At 42.3% G+C, this 19,859-nt stretch overlaps 1 protein-coding gene across 7 annotated transcripts in view; it reads right to left on the bottom strand.

The window, feature by feature from the left end:
- SPATS2L (spermatogenesis associated serine rich 2 like) overlaps nt 1–19,859 on the bottom strand; it is a 166,999-nt gene that overhangs the window by 68,101 nt on the left and 79,039 nt on the right. The window lies entirely within an intron of this gene.

Below are 19,859 nucleotides of genomic sequence, written 5' to 3'. Positions count from 1 at the left end.
CAGCTTCTCTTATCTGCGCAGTGGAAAACAGTCATCTCGAAGTTCACAGAAGTGTGTTGTGAAACTCCATTAAAATATATAGAGACATAAAAATGTGGGGCATTGCATTTTCTGAATGGCAATATTAGCCATATACAAAAAATGTTCCCAAACACACTTCTGAAAATTAAACATTTAGAACATAGTAAAAGTAAATACATATATGAGAGCTATGGATTTCAATAGATTAGGCTGATATTCAATTTTTAATGACCTATATGTATTTTGTAGTCAAATTTAGCACGTATTCTTTCTTCTGGCCTAATAGAATTAACTGACCTTTATCTCACAGAACTTGCAATTACTAGAGGATGCTCTATCAACTTTAGCCAAACCTGGCTCATCCAGCTTTCTATCAAGGGGATCTCTGAGTTGCTACTGACAAATACCAGAGTCCTGCGTGGTGCAAAGGTAAGTAGCATCCATAACGATGATCATGAAAGCTTGGCACAGTCTTTACATGTTTTCATCAGTGGTTAAATCATGACCTGTTGAGTTTTAGAGTTACAAGCAGTTTATTCTTATCAGATTCATGGGCTATGGATTACCTGGGTATGGTATGCGTGTGTAATGCGACTCTATTGACTAGAACATTTAATGAAGCAGTATAGCCTATTTCCTAATCATGTTCAAAAATAGGCAGCCTACTCCATATAGATCTGTATATAAGAGTATTTAGATGATAATGAGTAAACAGCATAAGCTATGGGTATATGACTTGCAGAGGTTCTGACACTACAGATCAGAAAGCTGGTTTTGAATCTTGACATTCATAAATGCTAAACACTTGGGTGTTACTAAAGACTACAATACTACATATATTTGTATATATGTGACTCAAAATTCCTTTAAATTTTTTTCTATTCTCACATTTTATGGTTCTTAATTTTTCTAGCCTTCTTATTAAAAAAATATTAACTTCTTCAAATCTAAGTTCTTTCTCACTTTTTCTCTTTTCCCCCTTTAAAAATCCATTCAGTGAATATTTTTTAAATGCCTACTGTGTGGCACCCGACTCCCTGGAACTTATAGACTGGAGGGCGTATACGCACTGATCAAATGATCACAAAAATAAACAGGCACTTACACATGGTGCTAAATGCTATTATGTCCCAGGACAGGGGGACTTGATTTTATACAGTCGGCTGAGATCTGAAGGACAAGCAAGAAGAAATGGGTGGAGGGGGGGGGGAGGGAATTTTAGGCAGAGGGAACAGCATGAATGAACAGCAAGGCACAGATGAGGAGGGAGTCTGCAGGGAGGCAGAGGCTGAGGCTTCTAGACTACAAGTGAGGACAAAGGTGGGCAGGGGCCAGATCATGCAGGGCTGACAAGGCGGTGCAAAGGATTTAGATCTCATGAGCATCCCTCAATCGTCTGTTTGTTAAGTTGTCCTTTCTTATTCATTCATAGTGTTAGAAAGATAGTTTCCTCTCTCTTTTTAAAATATATATATATAACATTGTGTAAATTAAGCTGTACAATGTGTTGATTTGATACATTTATATATTGCAAAATGATTACCACCATAGCATTAACTAACACCTCCATCTTGTCACATAACTACCATTTCTTTTTTTGTGGTAAGAATATTTAAAATCTACTCTCAACAGCTTTCAAGTATATAACTCAGTGTTATTAGCTATAATCACTACACTGTACATTAGATCCCCAGAACTTGTTCATTATACAACTGGAAGTTTGTACCCTTTGACCAATATCTCCCCATTTCTTTTTTTTTTTTTTTAATTTTTTTTTGGTGAGGAAGATTGTCTCTGAGCTAACATCTGTGCCAATCTTCCTCTATTATGTTATGTGGGATGCCTCCACAGCATGGCTTGATGAGGGTGTGTAGGTCTGTGCCTGTGATCTGAACCTGCAAACCCCAGGCCACCGAAGCAGAGAGTACGAACTTAACCACTACACCACCGAGCCAGCCCCTCCCTCTTTTTTTAAGAGAAGCCAAGATGTGGGGGGAAACACCTGCATCCAGCCCAGGACAGTCATTAACAGTGGGTATCCAACAATAAATAATACCGGCCTAGTAGTTTCCAGTGCAATGGAGTTATGTATAAAAATGACGTTACCCTCCTAATGTAGTTCTTTTAAATAAAATTCACACATTTCAAGCCACTACAGCTGGTTAGTATTATATAAAAATTTTAATAATTACCATCATTATTACCACATCAGCCATGCCCTTCTAAATAATACAATGCTTAGTTATTAAATACATTAACTACATTACAGTTACATAGACCAAAGTTTTCAATCCACCTACATAGTTGTGTAATCAGTAAAGACCCAGAAGTATGGAATAAACATAAAATAACTGTTCTCCCTGCTTCCAGTCTCTCTTCTCCAAAACTGAATATATTTTATTATGTTAAGGCAAAACATAATATAAACCATGGCTTATAGACACTTCCTTTTTATTTTTTATTTATTTATTTATTTTTTTGTGTGAGGAAGATCAGCCCTGAGCTAACATCCATGCTAATCCTCCTCTTTTTGCCAAGGAAGACCGGCCCTGAGCCAACATCTATTGCCAATCCTCCTCCTTTTTCTCCCTTTTTCTCCCCAAGGCCCCAGTAGATAGTTGTAGGTCACAGTTGCACATCCTTCTAGTTGCTGTATGTGGGACGCGGCCTCAGCATGGCCGGACAAGTGGTGTGTCGGTGCGCGCCAGGGATCCAAACCCGGGCCGCCAGCAGCGGAGCACGCGCACTCAACTGCTAAGCCACGGGGCCTGCCCCTAGACACTTCCTTTTTAGACGTTTATACTATTCTTGCCTACTCCTCTTTAAAAGAAAAAAAAAATTCAACCATCATCAGATATAGAAAACATCTATCTTTGTCATTTTATATGTCCTAGCTCTGAATGTATCCTTTGAAAATTGTCCATAGCTGAGTTCTGATATCAAATACAACTATGAACACTGCATACAATTCCCAGAGGAAGCATTTAAGTAAGATAAGAATGTCAGATTTTAAAGAAATGAGAGAAAAAAGGAAAAAATAGTTTCTGCCTATTCTTAGATATTCCATAATAATGTTGAATTCTAGTGAATTGCTGGGCCAAGCTCTGTTTCTGCTTTGATCACTCGGCTTGGCTAATGTGAAGAGAGTAGTATTATTTTTCCACCTTCTTATTTATAAATTCACTAAATTTATTTTCCTAGGAAAATGTCTTTGAGAAGATGGAGAAATCCTGGGCGCTCGCATGTGCACATGAAAATACAGGAACCTCACAGTGTCACTATTCATGATGCAGCAGTCATAAGGGGTCTAAGCATTCAAATCTAAAAAAGAGTTCATTATGAAGTAGCTTTAAATAGAAGGAGTGGATGACAAAGGCAGTGTTACAGTGAGGTTGTGTTGAAAGGCTGCCTTTGCATTTGGAAATGAAGCTCCTGGAGGAATGGATCAATGAAGGCGTGATTGACGGTAGTTTGCATACGGGGAACTCATAAAATTCGCGCCTGCAGTGGCTGATTTGCAGATGCTGTGTCTGGTGCTGCTTCAGACACACAGCCCTGACTTCGTGGCCACGGCCCCAGCTGGCGTGCCTGCTGCTGCAGCTTCACACTGAAGCCCACCGTTTGAGGCCGCTCTTGACTGTGGCCCTCGAGGGTTCTCACACCGTAAACCGCGTGGTCCAGGAGGGCGACCAGGCGGCAGCGCAGGCTGCTGGGGGACAGTCGAGACCTCGGGTTAGCCGTTCATTTAGCCACTGCTTCACCTTTCCCAAATCACGTTCCCTTGTTTTGCTTCTACTAATTTAAATCCAGTTTGGCAAACTCAGTTTGCGACTAAGAAATCTGCCTTTTGCGCCTCAGACGCTGTTCTGATTTTCCTCCAGCGTGTTCATCTCCCCATCCCTCCTCTCCCCAGGCTCTCTACCTGGCTGGGCAGAGTCTGCCCACTCTGCCTCACAGCCGCCCTGCTGGCATCCGGCAGGCACTATGCTGCGAGGCCAAGAGGCTCTCCCAGACGCCTTCTGATGTCAGCTTCCCGTGTTAACCCCCGCCCCTGACCCGGGCTGTCTGCTCTGAGAGCTGGGAGCAGATTTCCCCGTTCACACCGTGCATTTTTTGAGTCTGTCTGTGATGACTCCTCAGAAATTCTACTTGGTTTACTGATGAGTCACTTAGACTATGTCTGAGTTTCAAAAATGGTTCTGACCCAAGTTTTCAATCCACCTACACACACAGCTGTGTGATCATTTGTGTGATCCTTGAAGACCCAGCATTATCAAATAAACATCAAACAACTGCTCTCTGCTGCAGGTCTCTCCTCTGCACCTTCACCCCGAGGCTGCTGCCAGACCGCTCTTCCTAAAGCAAAATCAGGACCACTCGGCCCCCTTCCTTAGGAATACAGTCACATCTCTACAGCCTGCATTCCAGGCCACCAACAATGGGGCTTCCAGCTGCTGTCCCAAACGCCCCTCTTGCTCTGCCCTTTACAGAGAAGTGCGAGCCGGTGTTGGCCTCCCGCCCGCCTCTGTGTGAGCTCTGCCCTTGACCTGAGAGGCGTCTGCTTGTGCAAATCTTATGTTCCAGCTGACATGCCACGTGTTCCGTGACGTCCTTCTCGACCGTTCCCGCTTCCTTTCAGTTCCCCCGGGCCTTGTCAGGAGGTGTCTCCCAACACTGGGCACCCCCTCCTTTACATCCTAAGTGCGGCTGGAAGCAGTGTCTGCTAGATGGTAAGTGACACACGGGCAGAACCGTCCTCTCAGACATTTTTGCATAATCACCATGCCCACCCCTGACTGACTAATAATGTGCACGCAGGAGATATTTAACAACTATTTGCTGAATGAGAGAATGCCCAACTATAGCTATACCAGGCTGCTGTTTTGAGTCAAAGGAATATTCTGCTGGTGTGTCTGGACCATCCCATCACTCTGCAGTTACCAGCCACAGTAACAGGCGGCTGAGTCTCAGTTGACTGTGATGTGACCCAAACATTACATGGGTGGGGTGAATATACCTGCACTCTTAAAATTTCAGTAACAGAGATGGAAGAATATTTATGAGACTTGATAATTTCATTTTCTTTATATGGTACTCACGGTATTTTGTGGAGTTTTAAAAATATGAAATAGCACAGTAACTGCCTATTCTTCCAAAGCTCAGCCCAGCGGACAGATGTTGGCTGAGCCCCCACTGAGTGATCGGCACCGAGGACACAAAGGGGAAGCAGGTACAGTCCCTTCCCTACGAGGGACAGGGCAGCAGTGGAGCCAGAACTGCCTGTGCCTGGAAGTGTGTAATAACGCTGTGCTGTCTTCACGAACAAGGCACTGTGCTACCACAGAGAAGGGTCTGCCCGAGCGGGGAGAATACTGTACAGAGGAGACAGCCAAATGTCATGGAAGGAGCGTTGGGATTAGACAGACCTATGTTCTGCTCTTGGCTCTGCTACATTCGAGCTCTATGACTTTGGATGAACTGCTTAAACTGTTCAAGCTTGGTTTGATAGCTGTAAAATGAGGATAGTACCTGCTAGAATCTCAGTAAAAATGAAAAGAGATGATGCATGTAAAGCATCTGATATAGAATTTGGCATATATTAGCTGCTCAATAAATTTTAAAAAGAAAGGGGTGGGAGCATTTACATTGGGCCACAAAGGAGAAGGGTCTCCAGGTGTAAAGGTTGGCATGTCTTTGCAGTTGAACGAACATGTGGCTGGAGTGTTGGCCAAGACTTAATGGGGGGAGATTGCCCTGTGTACCTCCCTTCTTTAGAACCCTCCTCCACTCTCTGAGCGGTCAGTGGACCCAAGGCTCTCCTCAGTCCCCCTCCCCTGCAAGCTGACTGGTACCAGAAGGAAGCCCATCCCTAGGGTGGCTGACCACATGCACTCCCCCTCCCCATTCTTTCATTTATTTATTTACGAAGTGCTATGATCAAGCACTGTACTAGTGGCTGGATACAGCAGTAACAAACAGATACGGTCACTACCAAACCTGGACAGGAAAACAGATATAAACAAGTAAATTAAAATACATATAATTGCAGCTCATACTAAGTGAGTGCCGTGAAGGAAGCAATCAGAATACAGTGGCAGTGATCCCAGCGGTCAGGAAGTGGCCTGGCTGGAAAGACAGCGGGGCCGTCAGATTCTCTGCCTTGGAGTCTGGACTCTTCCACACAAACGGAGAGAACAGAGTGGACATGCAGTGGGGCCGTCTGGAGCCGCCTCACTTCCTGCCTTTCCTGCTTCTTGCACTGCCTGCACAAGTCCCCAACAGACCTTGATGATAACCTCTTTTTCACTTGCACTAGTTTGAGAGAGTTTCATTTTCTAGAACAAGTATCGAGTGCCTAGAGGCAACATTAATATCTAGGGTTGAAAATAAAAATAATAAAGCCAAATAATTAATCCAATTGGCGAAGGGGAGGAATGGACGATGTTAAAGATAAATCCAGTTAGAGTGTGAGTGACAGGAGAAGAGAGTTCCCTGAGCCTGCTCACATACCTCTTCGAGCACTCATGTTGCCATAATTATTTACCTGTGTGACAATTTGCCCCACGGGGATGGGAGCTCCTGAGTGACAGGGACAATATCTTTATATCCACAGGGCCTAGACCAATGGGGGGCTTTCAGTAGATGATTCATAAATGTTTGTTGAACAGATGAATGAATGACTGAATGAACACAAGGAAATAGAGAGTGGAGTGAGATGGTCATTGGAATATTCCAGTTTTCTTTATCCATTTTTTTTCACTGCATCTCTGTAATTCAGCATAAAGTACTACACAGAAAAAGTATTCAAACCCAAAATGTATGGAGTGCGTCCTACGTCCCAGACACTGTATATGGCTGGTCCCAGCCTTGAGGAGTTTGCAATCTTGGAGGTGAGCTTAATCCATCCCTACAATGAGGACAGCAATCAAACAGCCAGCAACCTCCTTTTTGCATCAGTGAGCCCAGAGTTACTTATGGGTTTGCCATTCCTGCAACTCTGAAGGGTATGTTATCATCAGCTTTGTCACATCTCTCATATGCTGAGCTGTTCAGAGATGCCTTAAGAACAGCTCATCTGTGCACATTTTGCTTCACTTGCTGGGCCACTAATATTATCTACACACTAAGGAAGGCAGCTCTGCCATGAATCTTCTTGGGGAAGAAAATGTTCTTTGCAGACCAGTACCTTTGCATCATGGATAATTCTATAATTTAATTGCCTTTTCTAACATCTCCTTTCTGCTAGCAAAAAAAAATATGCATGAATTCATGTTCTACTTGGCTAAACTTTTGGGAATTAACACCACGGGTACAAATCAAAATTAACTTTTTTTTTTGGTGGGAAATCAGGATTAGAAGGAATAATGAAGATTTGAAGTTGAAAAAAACCCTGCTGTTTTCATAGAATCGTGGGAAGTTCAAGGTAGAGAGGATCTTACAGATAGTCTAGTTGTAGCTTCTTAAACTTTGAAGTACATTCCGTTCACCTGGGGATCTGATTAGAATGCAGATTCTGATTCAGACGGTGGGGGAGAGCCCGAGATTCTGCATTTCTAACAAGCTCCCAGTGATCAAGATGCTGCTTGTCCAAGGACGTGGTAGCAGAATAACGGCCCTCAAAGAGATCTCAGGCCTAATCCCCCGGAACCTGTGAATATGTTAGGTTACATGGCAAATTAAGGCTGCAGACAGAATTAAGGTTGTTAATCATCTGACGTTGAGAGGGGGGAGATTATCCTGGACTATCTCGGTGGGCCCAATATAATCACAAGGGTCCGCATATGGGGAAGGAGGAGAAGAGAGGCAGTTGTTAGAGTGATACAATGTGAGAAGACTTGACCCGCCATTGCTAGGTTTGAAGATGAAAGGGGGCCATGAGCCAAGGAATGCAGGCAGCTTCTAGAAGCTGGAAAAGGCAAGAAAACAAATTCTCCCCTAGAGCCTCCAGAAAGAATGCAGACCTGCTGACAACCTTGATTTTAGTCCAATGAGACCCCTTTGGACTTCTGATCTCCAGAACTGTAAGATAATACATTTGTGTTGTTTTAAGCCACTAAATTTGTAGCGATCTATTACAGCAATGGGAAACTAATACAATGGAGCACACTTTGAGGAACAAGGTCTACTCCTTTCTTCCTCCTAATATGGAAATGTCTTTCCCTTTCCCACCAACTTTCTTCTTTTTTAAAAATACACCTTCCAGAGGGCAGCTCCCCCTGCCCCCTCCCACACATTTTAAGGAAATTCTAACTGTTCATTCATTCAAACCAGATTTTGTGAGGGAAAGTGAGATGAACCTGACACAATCTTTGCAGCCAAGGAGCCGACAAAACAGCAGAAAAATAAGGCAAAGTCATGAAAAACAAGTAACTCAAGAGTCATTCTGACGACCAAATCCTCTCTGAATCTCACCTGTTCTCTATTCTTTCATTCACCACCCTGGACAGGTTCCCTGTGCCTTTCACCTGGACTCTGGACAAAGCTTGCCAGTTGGCGTCTCTGGCTTGGCTTCTCCTTTCTCCAATCCATCTTAAAACATCACCTCACAATGAATCTTCAAAGTGCCTGAGCATGGTCACTGACGGAAGGAGGGAGCTGGCAGTGAGGAAGACTTTGAAGAGAGGAAAGAGAGGAGATAAATTAAGAAACAAAGTCCCAGAAGAAATGAAAGAAAATGGAATCAAAATCCACGTGGAAAAGCAAGCTTTGGAAAGGGCGGCAGATTCTTCTCTCTCTATCAGAATTCTGAGAAAGGAGGAGAGGAGAGAAAGAAAGAGTGAAGAGACAATAAAAATTTGAGATTGTGAAGAGGAAAATTTAAGAAAATTACTTCCTATGAGTGAGAGTTTTCGAGTTTGCTTTAGGGCTAAGAAGTGGGAGAAAGGTTTAGAGCTGCTTCATGGGAATGGGACAGGAAACGGCCTCGATGCATGGGGGAATGCTGAGCAGGACTGAAGGCCCACCCACTAATGCCAGATAGCACAGATTTGTCATGGAGCCAAGGTGCATGGCTTCCCCTAGCAATTCTCCACGAGGAGAAGCAGAAGCAGAGACAAGGAAGGATCCAAGGTTACAAACGGTAAGGAACACAGTTGTAGATCCTAGGGCTCAGAGATATGGGGGCTGAGAATCATTCAGGTGGCAGATCAAGTCCTCTGTGGTCTATGAAGGAGGATGATGGGCTGGGAGACCAGGGAGGGGCTAAGGGATGAGACAGCCTGTTAGGAACACAGAGCAGATGTTAGAGCGAGAGGAAGACAGAGGTCAATGACAAGAAGGACGTGGCTAAGGAGGGGATATTAGATATTGCCAGTGCTTGATCCTAGTTCTGCCTTCTGGTGTGTAAGTACAATCCTTTTTCTAAAGACCAGCCCTTCACTTTTTTCAAGGAACTAAAGTGTTCCCCAGAATTCCATCTTTTATGGAGTAAACATCTGCTCTTCAGCAGTTTTTCATGAGCTATGCCTCCCAAGCTTTTACCACTCTGGTCAAGTTCCTCTGAGTGTGTCCTGTTGAAATGTGGTCCTATAAATAAAGCACATTGTTCCAGAGGTGGTGGGATCAGAGCAAGGGACTGTGGGACCTGTACCTGTCTTGGTTGGGCCCCATTTATCCATTAAGGGAATCTAAGGTGGCATTAGCACTTTTAGGAGCCACATCAATTACTGGCTCAGGCAGAGCTTACTATGCTACTAACACACCCTGGATTGTTTCTGGGACAAGTGTCCCCATCCTATACTTGTACAGTGACTAGAATGTAAGGGTAGGACTTTGCATTCATCATTGTTACATTTCCATCTGTAGGTTCTGACCCATCATTCCAGCCAGCTGTTATCTTTTAGAACCTTGCTTTTTGCCACCAAAAATAGGAAATGCATTAGCCATTCCTTCCAATTGTGTATCATTTAAAAATTTATTTGACATCTTCTCTATCTTATCTAAATGGTTGATTTGCATTTTGGATAGGCCAGAGCCAAGTACAGAGGCCAGAGCGTTACCACAAGGACTCCCTCAAAGTTGATATTGATCTCTTGATCCATACTCATTTGTTTGTTCAGTCAGTCAGTCAGTCACAATGTACAGACTATGCTAGAAGCTGGACTACAGACAGTGACAAATACATTCCCCGACCCACTTTCGAGTTTATAGTCCAGGAAGGCAGATGTTTAATGAGTGTTATACAAGGGGAAGTAAAGATGCGTTGGGCGCCTGTAACAGGGTGACCTATCCTAATCTAAGTCAGGGAAGCCCCCTCTCGGGACTGAATGAGATAAGACAGGAGAGGGGAAGGAGAGAAGAGGTGGCGTATTCCAGGAACAGCATACAACATCTGTTAAGGGACAGGACTGAGGGACTAGAAGCACGTTCATAGCAATGAAGCTCCAGGATTGCTGGAGCGTTACATGTTACAAGGAAGGGGATTTCAGATGAAGCTGGATCAAACAGGCATGGAGCAAAAGTGGGCAGGGCCCTGCATGCCATTCATCATTTTGAGCCTTATTCTAAGGACAAGCTGTTGAAGGCTTTTACTCAGAGGAGGTGTGTGACATTTGTGTATTTAGGAAGGTCACTGTGGTTTCTATGTGGATGACTTGCAGGAGATGAAATGGAAGCTAGTTAGGATTCTAAAGCAGTATCCAGGGGAGAGAAAATAGACCAAGATGGGGCAGTGTAGAGAAGAACTCATAAATTACTTGAGAGGAGGTGACTGACTGATTTGTGTTTAACTAGATGCAAGGGATGAGGAAGATGAAGGAATCTGGATGCTTCCCAGGTTTCTGGTTTGAGTGCTTATGTGGGTAGTGGTGTCATTTCCTGGGTAGAGGAAGCAGTGGAGATGGAGCACTGGGCTGGAAGGGCCTGTGAGGCATTCATGTCTGGACAGCTAGAAAGCAGTTGAATCTGTGAATCTGCAGCTCCAAGGAAGAATTGAGTCAGGTAACAGATTTGGGTATTGTCAGCATCAACCAGTGGTCCTCAGCACTGGCTGCAAACTGGAATCACCTGGTGAGTTTGAACAATATACCTACACCTGGGTGCCACCTTGAACAGTTAAATGTGGGCCTGGACACTGATGTTTTTTTAAGTTTTCCTAATGATTCTAATGTCTATCCAGAATTGAGAACTATGAGTGAGAGATATTAGGGAAGTCACAGACAGGGAAGGGACAGTGCGGAAGGAAAAGAAATGAAGGTGGCACAGGACAGACCTCGTTTTAGGTATAACTGCACCCCTATCAACTAAGTTACTTGACTGCACTGTCTCCTCATCCACATATTTCCATTATTTATGCATAATTTCAAAAATATCAGTTCTAGTTTAGAACAGTTTTACTTTTTGAGAGGGTATTCCAGTTATTTACTGCTGCCTAACAAGCAACCCCAAAACTTTGTGGCTTAAAACAACAATCAATCTGCTATTTTTCAACACTTCTGTGGGTCAGGAATTCAGGAGGAGTTCGGCTGAGTGGGTCTGCCTTGGGGTCTCATACAGATGGATGAAGGAGCGGGTAGAGCGGGGGAGAGGGATGCTGGTGCGGCTGGGGTCTGGCTGGGCATCTCTCTCCCTTCATGGAATCTCAGGCCTTCTCCACTGGTCTCTCCTTATGAGCTCATCTGGGCTTCCTCACGGCATGGCCTTAGAACCATCAGACTGCTTACACGGCAGCCCAGAGCTATAGCACAAGTGTCCCAACTAGGCAGGAAGAAGCTGAAACACCTGGCTTCGAAAGTCACATAGTGTCACCTCCTTCCTCCTATCCTGGTCAACCAGTTCCAAAAGCCTACCCAGTTTAAAGAGGAGGGGCACAGACCCCACCTTGTAATGGGGAGACGTTGCTGTTATCACTGGAGAATACAATCTGCCTCCAAGGGTTAAAAACAACCACCACCAAGATTTCTTTCCATCAGTTCTGAGTCTATATTTTGTCAAGTCACTGAACATTTGAGAAAAAAAAAGGCAAATTAATTTAACAGTTGTTATAATACTAAATGAAAATTGATATTCCTGGAAATAAGCCTGATGATTTGTTGTAAAGCAAGAGATACTCAAATGGACTTTTCTCCTATCTAAAGAAACAGTAAAATTAAAATCAGATAACCAAAGTATCTTAAATCTTTTAATTTAGAGCAAGGTAAATTTTTCATAGCAGAATTCTCACCTTGACTCTGACACTTGGAGGTGAGAAGTAGGTATATACAGAAATCTCAAATGATTGCTATTGGTAGAGGCTGCCCATCTAATTTACGTTGAGACGAGCAATGGGCTTCACACACAGTTCATTTCACTATTTAGCTACATGTGTTCAGTGTATACCTGCGTGTTTTCTGTAACTGTGCTGGATTCTTCCTCATATTTTCCCAGAACTGCCAGTTAGACTTGCACATAATTTAGGGCAGGCTCCATCCTGAGTGCATCGGAAGTCTGTTTTCAGCCAGCCTGTTACATACAGCCACACAGTACAAGGACTTAGGTAAATACTCTATCTGGTTACTTTCTCTGATGGAATCCATAATTGGATTTATTAGTGAAGACAAAAAAGGCAATGTTATTTTTACAAGGCATTTTGTTTTTGGTATTTTAATCAGAACAGAAAAGTAAGATACTTTTATCTTCTGCTTCCAACTTCGAATATTCAGTAAAAATCTTTCCTCATTTTCTTCGGAATTTAAGGTCTCCACTTGGGAGAAAAAAGCTGATTATTGACATCTACTCTCCCTGTGGGTTTTTTTCCTGCTAAGTCACAGAACTGTTCAGATAAAGAGTACCACAAAGGTATACGTCACTATTACCCTTTAACCAATACCAGAATAAAGGAGTTATTTACCCCTTAGTCAATACTAGAATAAAGGAGTTCATTAATCGCTACATTATATCAACTTTGGGTATTTCTTCGCTGTGGCGTGAAGGAAGGAGATGGTCTAAACACCGTGGACACCAGGAATATGCTTTCTCTGGGGAAGTGTATTTGTCCCCCTCCATACTATGTTTTATTCTAACAGTTTGACCAATTTAAAAAAGCATGCTGGTTTAAATGTTCATAAAAATTATCGTCCTACTGATATCATCTTGTTTTCCCAATGATTTTATGAGTTTGTTTGCTTTTACTTTAATGGCAGTAAAAAGAGTTACAACTAGTTTGTGCACTCAGCCTTAGTTGAATAACTAAAATTACAGTTTGAGCCAATAAAAAAAATTAACAAATATCCATTGACGGATGTGTGGATAAAGAAGATGTGGTACATACATACAATGGAATATTCTTCAGCCTTAAAAAAAGAAGAAAATCTTGTCATATGCAACAACATGGATGAATCTTGAGGACATTATGCTAAATGAAATAAGCCAGTCACAGGATGAATACTGCATGACTCCACTTAGATGAGGTACCTAAAATAGCCAGACTCATAGAAGCAGAGAGTAGAATGGTGGCTGCCAGGGGCTGGGGGAAAATAAAACGGGGAGCTGCTATTCAACGGGTATCGAGTCTCCGTTGTGCAAGGTGAGTGAGTAAGTTCTACGACCTGCTGTACAACATCATGTCTAGAGTTAACAATACTGTACTGCTTAAAGAGAGCAGGTCTCATGAAAAATCTTTTACCATAATTTTAAAGGAAGAAACAAAAATATTAACATGTAATTGATCCCCCAATCATCATTTCAATACACTTTTATTGACAATTATCTTCAAGGATTGAGAATTGCAGTGCTGAAGGACCCAAAGACAAGGCGGCAACAGAAATGCCGCACCAGCAAACCATGACGGACCCTAGAGACGGTTTAATCAAATTCCTTTATTTTACAAGAAGCTGAGTACAGAGCGGTAATGCACACATTCAAACGGAGGCAGCCAATTTCTATCAGGACTGAGGCTGCCCCCAGGTTCTCTGATCTGTGGCACAATCCCTTTTTGGGTCTTGTACAGTGCTTATGAGGTAGGAAAGACCACAGAGTCACCCAACGTTAGAGCTCGAAAGGGTTTTGGAGATCCTCCACATGAATTCCCTATTTGGCAGATAAGGAAATTGAAGCCCAGAGAGGTTACACAATGTGCCGAAGAACACACAGTTTTTCAGTAGAATTAACGTATCCCTTTGTTTCCCTAAACGTGGACATAAATAGATACTTTTAATAGAAAATAAGACTACCAAATCATCATTTGCTCTAGTTAAGACGATTCCCTATACTAGTGGCAGTATAGCTCACCTGCCAACGGAAGGGAAATCCTAGAGTTTGCATTTTAATTTACTACTTTAGAATAGTGGTTCTCAAACTTTTTATTAATTCTTTCCAATAAACATATAAATCTCATGCTTTTATATGATTGAATTCTAAAATAGGTATTTCAATCTCCTTTTTAAATATAAAATTTTCTTATACTCTCGAACATTGTAGTGGCCCGGGAAATCTCCCTCTGCGGGAAGCAGAGTGACTAACAGCCCAGCTGCCACCCCTGTGGGTCCATGAGCACACTGGCACCTGAGCCACACTCCCCTCAGGATGCTCTCAGTCAACGACGGAGGTGGCGGGGTCCTAGTGAAAGCTCATTTCTGAGGGATGCGGGAGACCCCAGTGGCAGCTTTGGCCACAGGACTCCTCGTCAGCCTGCGGAAACTGTTAGAACTGTGCTGCACCTTGAGACTCTTCCTACACAGTTCTCCCTCTCTTTTCTTTTCTTGGAAAGCAGAGGGAAAGCAGAGTCTGCAGGGAAGTCTGCAGACTCTCCCTGCCTGCTCACGCTTCCTCTCCTTTCTCTTTCACAAGTACTCTCTCCCCTTCCCCCGCCTCCTATCCCCACGAAATCGTGCTCATCTAATCCCTTCTTGGAGGACTCAAATGAACACAAATATGCTTTTTCTAATTACTCCTGTCTTTTCCCCACTGACATTCTAACGCTCGCCCCACTCATGTTCCACTTCCTTCTCCCTTCTTCCTAATAGCCGAGAATCACCATTGTAGAATCTTGGCTCAATTATTTAGCTAAATATTGATTAATTAACAAATATTTTGGGGGCATAAAGTCTACGATATTACTATTATAGGAGCTACTGAATACAAAAATAAATTAAAAGTCCATTTGTGCTCTTAAGGAGCTTGTAATCAAGTTGTAGGGAAATGAGTTAAATGAGAGAAAAAGTGATTTTAATAATAATAATAATACAAGCAGTATACTTAAGTGCTTAATCTATCTATCTATCTATCTATCTACCTACCTACCTACCTATCTACCCACCCACCCACCCATCTATCTAATCTATCTGGACAGATTTTTAGTGTTCAAGGTCATAAGAGAAAAAACCAGTGCAGCCTTGTCATTGTTTTTATCTGTAAAAGTTGGATAATTTAATATGAAGGATCACTGTGAGAATTAACTACACTATTGGTAGAGCACCCATAAATTCCAAGGGATTGCCAACAGAGGTGACTTTCTTCCTGCCGCCAAAGGTTTTAATTTTTGACGTGCCCTTGTATTTTTTAGCACTAAACTTCTGACTTCTATATACCTCTCAGCCACAGTGCAGAAGGGGCCATGCTGAAAGGCTGGAAGGGGAGGCGGCAGTAGGAACAGAACAGAAACACCATGCATTCCGCCCATGTAGCTTGGAGAAAGCAATGTGATGCTAATCCTGCGATGGTAAATTTCTTCTTATCCCCTGAAACTGATGCTGACATTTCCATTTATTCATTCAGTTCCTTTCAACTCCTTGTCAAATCTCTCTGGTTGCCAAGCAACTATAACAGCAGTTCTGCACCTAAGCATTAGGCAGTAACTATTGTCAGTGTTTCTCTTCTCTTTGAAAGGGAAATTTAATGACCCTTTCCTATGAGAAAAAGATGACAAGAACCTGCCCATGGCGAAACTTGAAAGCTGTGTGGGGTTTGTGTTTTTGCTGTTTGAATCCAAGGATTGGGCTAAACTGACTTAAACACTCTCACAAAATTATAAAATTAAGATTTGCCCCAAAGCTTGCATAGTTTGGTCTTTAAACACAACTGCAGGGGGTTGGCCTGGTGGCGTAGCAGTTAAGTTGGTGCATTTCGCTTCGGCAGCGGAGGGTTCGCCAGTTTGGATCCCGGGCGCAGACCTACTCACTGCTCATCAAGCCATGCTGAGGGGGTGTCCCATACAGAAGAACTAGAAGGACCTAAACTAGGATATACAACTACATACTGGGGCTTTGGGAGAAAAAAAGACAAAGAGGAAAGATTGGCAACAGATGTTAGCTCAGGGCCAATCTTCTCAAAATAAACAAAAACAAAAAAACAACTGCATATCATTAAAACTTGTGCCACATCCCATGAAATGAGTTCTCTATTAAATAGAGTTAATATTTTAAAGACACAGGATGATGTGTTTCTTCTGTACTTTCTCCGATCCTGCTAACATTTCTTTAATCGAATGCTTGGGTTTTTCAGACAATACTCCACCCCACATACACACCTGAACTATATTTTAGTACTTTGTAAAACACAGATCAAGACAGTTACAGGGAGGGGCTGGCCCGTGGCTTAGCGGTTAAGCGTGCACGCTCTGCTACTGGCGGCCCGGGTTCAGATCCCGGGCGCGCACCGACGCATGGCTTGTCCCGCCATGCTGAGGCGGCGTTCCACATACAGCAACTAGAAGGATGTGCAACTATGACATACAACTATCTACTGGGGCTTTGGGGAGAAAAAGGGAGAAAGAAAGGAGGAGGATTGGCAATAGATGTTAGTTCAGGGCCGGTCTTCCTCAGCAAAAAGAAGATTGGCATGGATGTTAGCTCAGGGCTGATCTTCCTCACCAAAAAAAAAAAAAAAAAAGTTACAGGGAAAACTAATAACAGAATGGGACATCTGCCCACCTGTTGAGGACAGACTCTAGGACAAAGTCTATCTCTGTCGTCTGCACAGATGTTGAGGTGATTCCTCTCTGTTCCACTGTGGACAAGAGGCTCTTCTCCTCCCTTCTAGCTCTCCTCCTTCATTTTAACGACTCTAGATGATTGCTGTTTACAACCCAGTTTACCTCTGTATCTTGCACAGCTCTAAAAGCCATTCACAGTAAGTGGCACAGCTCAGCAAAGACATTATACACTAAGCGATTCCTCATTTCCAATACCATCATATTTTCTAGTCTCACTTATTTTTTTGTGAGGCTCAGCAAGAGCTATAAAAGTTTGAAAAAATCAAGTCCACTTATGTGCTTTTTTTCACTTGGGCTTTTTATTTTGTTTTCTTTCTAATCTCAGTTCTATGTGAATTTATATTTTGAGTTCCAAACAAAAACATTCACTGGAACTCCTTTTCCATTTTTAATTGTAAATTAAACAGATGAGCTCTCCCAGAACCTTTATGATGTACATGATTAAGAGCTCATAAAGCAGCTCCCCACTGATTACTGTATTTGATGACTTTGTTAGGTAGATTTTATTATCACGTCCAATCTGCAAATTAGCAAACTGAGGCCTAGAAAACTTAAGTGACTTGCTCCAGGCTGCTCCACTAGTAATTGGGGAGCTAATAATCTCTGCTCTGTCTCCGAACTCCATACTCTTTCCATGACTTTACCTCGCTGGAGATCACTTCCCAAGCATACTTGGTTCCCTTAGGAATCACTCCTCGCTGGAAGTAGTCATCAGTCTGTAACTGGACATTCAGCAAATATTATTTTGTAACCCCATTTTAAAAGCAAGGATCCCCTTTGCTTTCTATCATCAAATTGTATTGCTCAATTGTATTCCACTTAAACTGATTTATAATGATGCATGAAAATATCCTGCTAAAAATTTTATTTTGTCTGTCAGTTCTAATAATCCTTTCTTATTCAGTTGAGAGTTACATCTAAAATTTTATAAATCAATTTAGCTTGGTACCCTAGTGTTTCACATGAGAAATAACGTATTAATCACGACTGAGCCCTATCCTTACCTCACCTATGAGTTTCCAGTGTTGAATTTCTTAAAAAATATGTCATTTAGAAAAAAGCTGTAAAAAGCGAGTATGCCCTAAATATAAGATCCCTGATTAGCCTAAAGATTTTGTTCTGTTATTTTTCCTTAACAAAGTGAGATATGGGGATATTTTTCTTCCTTTTTTTTTTTTGGTACAACAGGATGTGACTGTTTACTCACCCAAAGACCTCATTTGCTATTGTGAAACCTACCTGAGACCACCTGTGTTTGATAACCACCTCATAAAGATGCTGCGAGAACCACAGGTAGTCAACCTGAGTAACCTGAGTTTCTGTTTTTAGAAGCAATTTAAAACTTGCTTTATTTAATAGTAAAGAGAGTACTAAAATGAGGTGTCACTTCCATTAACCTACATTTCTGTTTTCAAGAAGGCTTGAGATTTTGCAAAATATTGTGAATGGGAAATATATTGTCTCTAAAGACCATAACTATTCAAGCAGACATGTTCATCATTCATTATCCATTCATTCATCTAACTCTAACTGGGGGTCAACTAGGGGTCAAACCCAAGAAGATGAAGATGAGAAAGGCCCAGTCCCTGCATTCCAGGAGCACACAGCCTCGCGTGGGGAGACAGATAGCTAACAATCACAGTACTAGGAATAATGGCTGTAAGAAGGCAGGGAACCCCAGGAAGCTCAAAGGAGAAAAGAGGAGGGGCAGATCATTCAGGTGGGGCAAGGAAGGAGGAGGAAGGAGATATCTGAAAGGGCTCCTAAAAGGGAGGTGAGTGAGGTCAGGGCCCTGAGGAGGACGTCCCAGAGAGAAGAAACCGCCTTTGCAAAGGCCTGGAGGCAGAAACATTCGAGGTCAGGAGGGGTGCGCTGAAGTTGAAGGGGGTGTGTAGAGAGTGGCTACAGATAAAGGTGCCAAAGTAGAGAGGATCAGATCTCACAGAGGATGCATGTCACACTAACGAGACTGAAATTTGACTCCAACAATATTTCCAATTTAAGTCCTTGCAGTTATAATCCAATAATATAAAGATGTCTTAAAATAAAACAGTCACAGAGTCAACTGTAAATTTCAGTTATTTAGATATGAGACCTTAAGTTATTAGTTTCTCCTTTGGACTAAAAGCTTCACGAGGACAGAAGTGATTCCCTCCGCAAAGCACCTACCCCTTTTCAATTCATCCAAGAGTGGCCCACTAGAGAGAACAGATGAGCTCATTTCACCGCGAGACTTTTATTAGGTATTTAATTTCCCACAGTGCTTGACTAGATATTGACTAAGAACACGACACAGATCTGTTCTCAGATCTCTAAAAGCTTATCATGTGTAATTTAAGATATAACAGTTGTTAGTATTCTTAATTTTCAGAACTAAAATGTCATTGCTGTGTGACAGACTGAGAAACAAACTAATCACAAAAAGGCCATAAAAGCTAATAACTAAAGGAAATAAATGTACTAAAATAAATCAGTGTAAAATTACAAATGATAAGAATTTTCAGTTTATTATGATTTATTTTATTGAGTTGAGAAATCTATTAACCTTTTGACATAGGAAGATGGAATTTACTAATTGATTTAGAGGAGCTCTACTTTCTTTGTCACGTGGATTGATAATATTTACAACTTAACCATCACCCTCTTTCAAAATAATGCCAACATCTTGATAAGTTACTGAAGTGTGATGGTAAAAACCTCATCTACTGTTAATCTTCATATGCGTATGTGACACTGATCATGACAAGTGGATGAATGTGGCGCCTGCGCCAATGCATGGAGCGTTCACATTGAGCCTCTGTGGTCTGTGTGCTGACAGATCAGCTTCCTTCCCCTTACTGGCTGAATGCCACCTATGTTTTGAATAAGACACTCTATCATTGACTGCTGAGCCTACCTCATTGGCCCAATAGCCGTGCTTTGCAGGGATCAA

This window comes from Diceros bicornis, chromosome 10, assembly GCF_020826845.1.
Source record: "Diceros bicornis minor isolate mBicDic1 chromosome 10, mDicBic1.mat.cur, whole genome shotgun sequence".
NCBI classification, from domain to species: Eukaryota; Metazoa; Chordata; class Mammalia; order Perissodactyla; family Rhinocerotidae; genus Diceros; species Diceros bicornis.
Note: the sequence above shows the minus strand (reverse complement) of the source record. Positions and strands in the feature narration are given on the sequence as shown.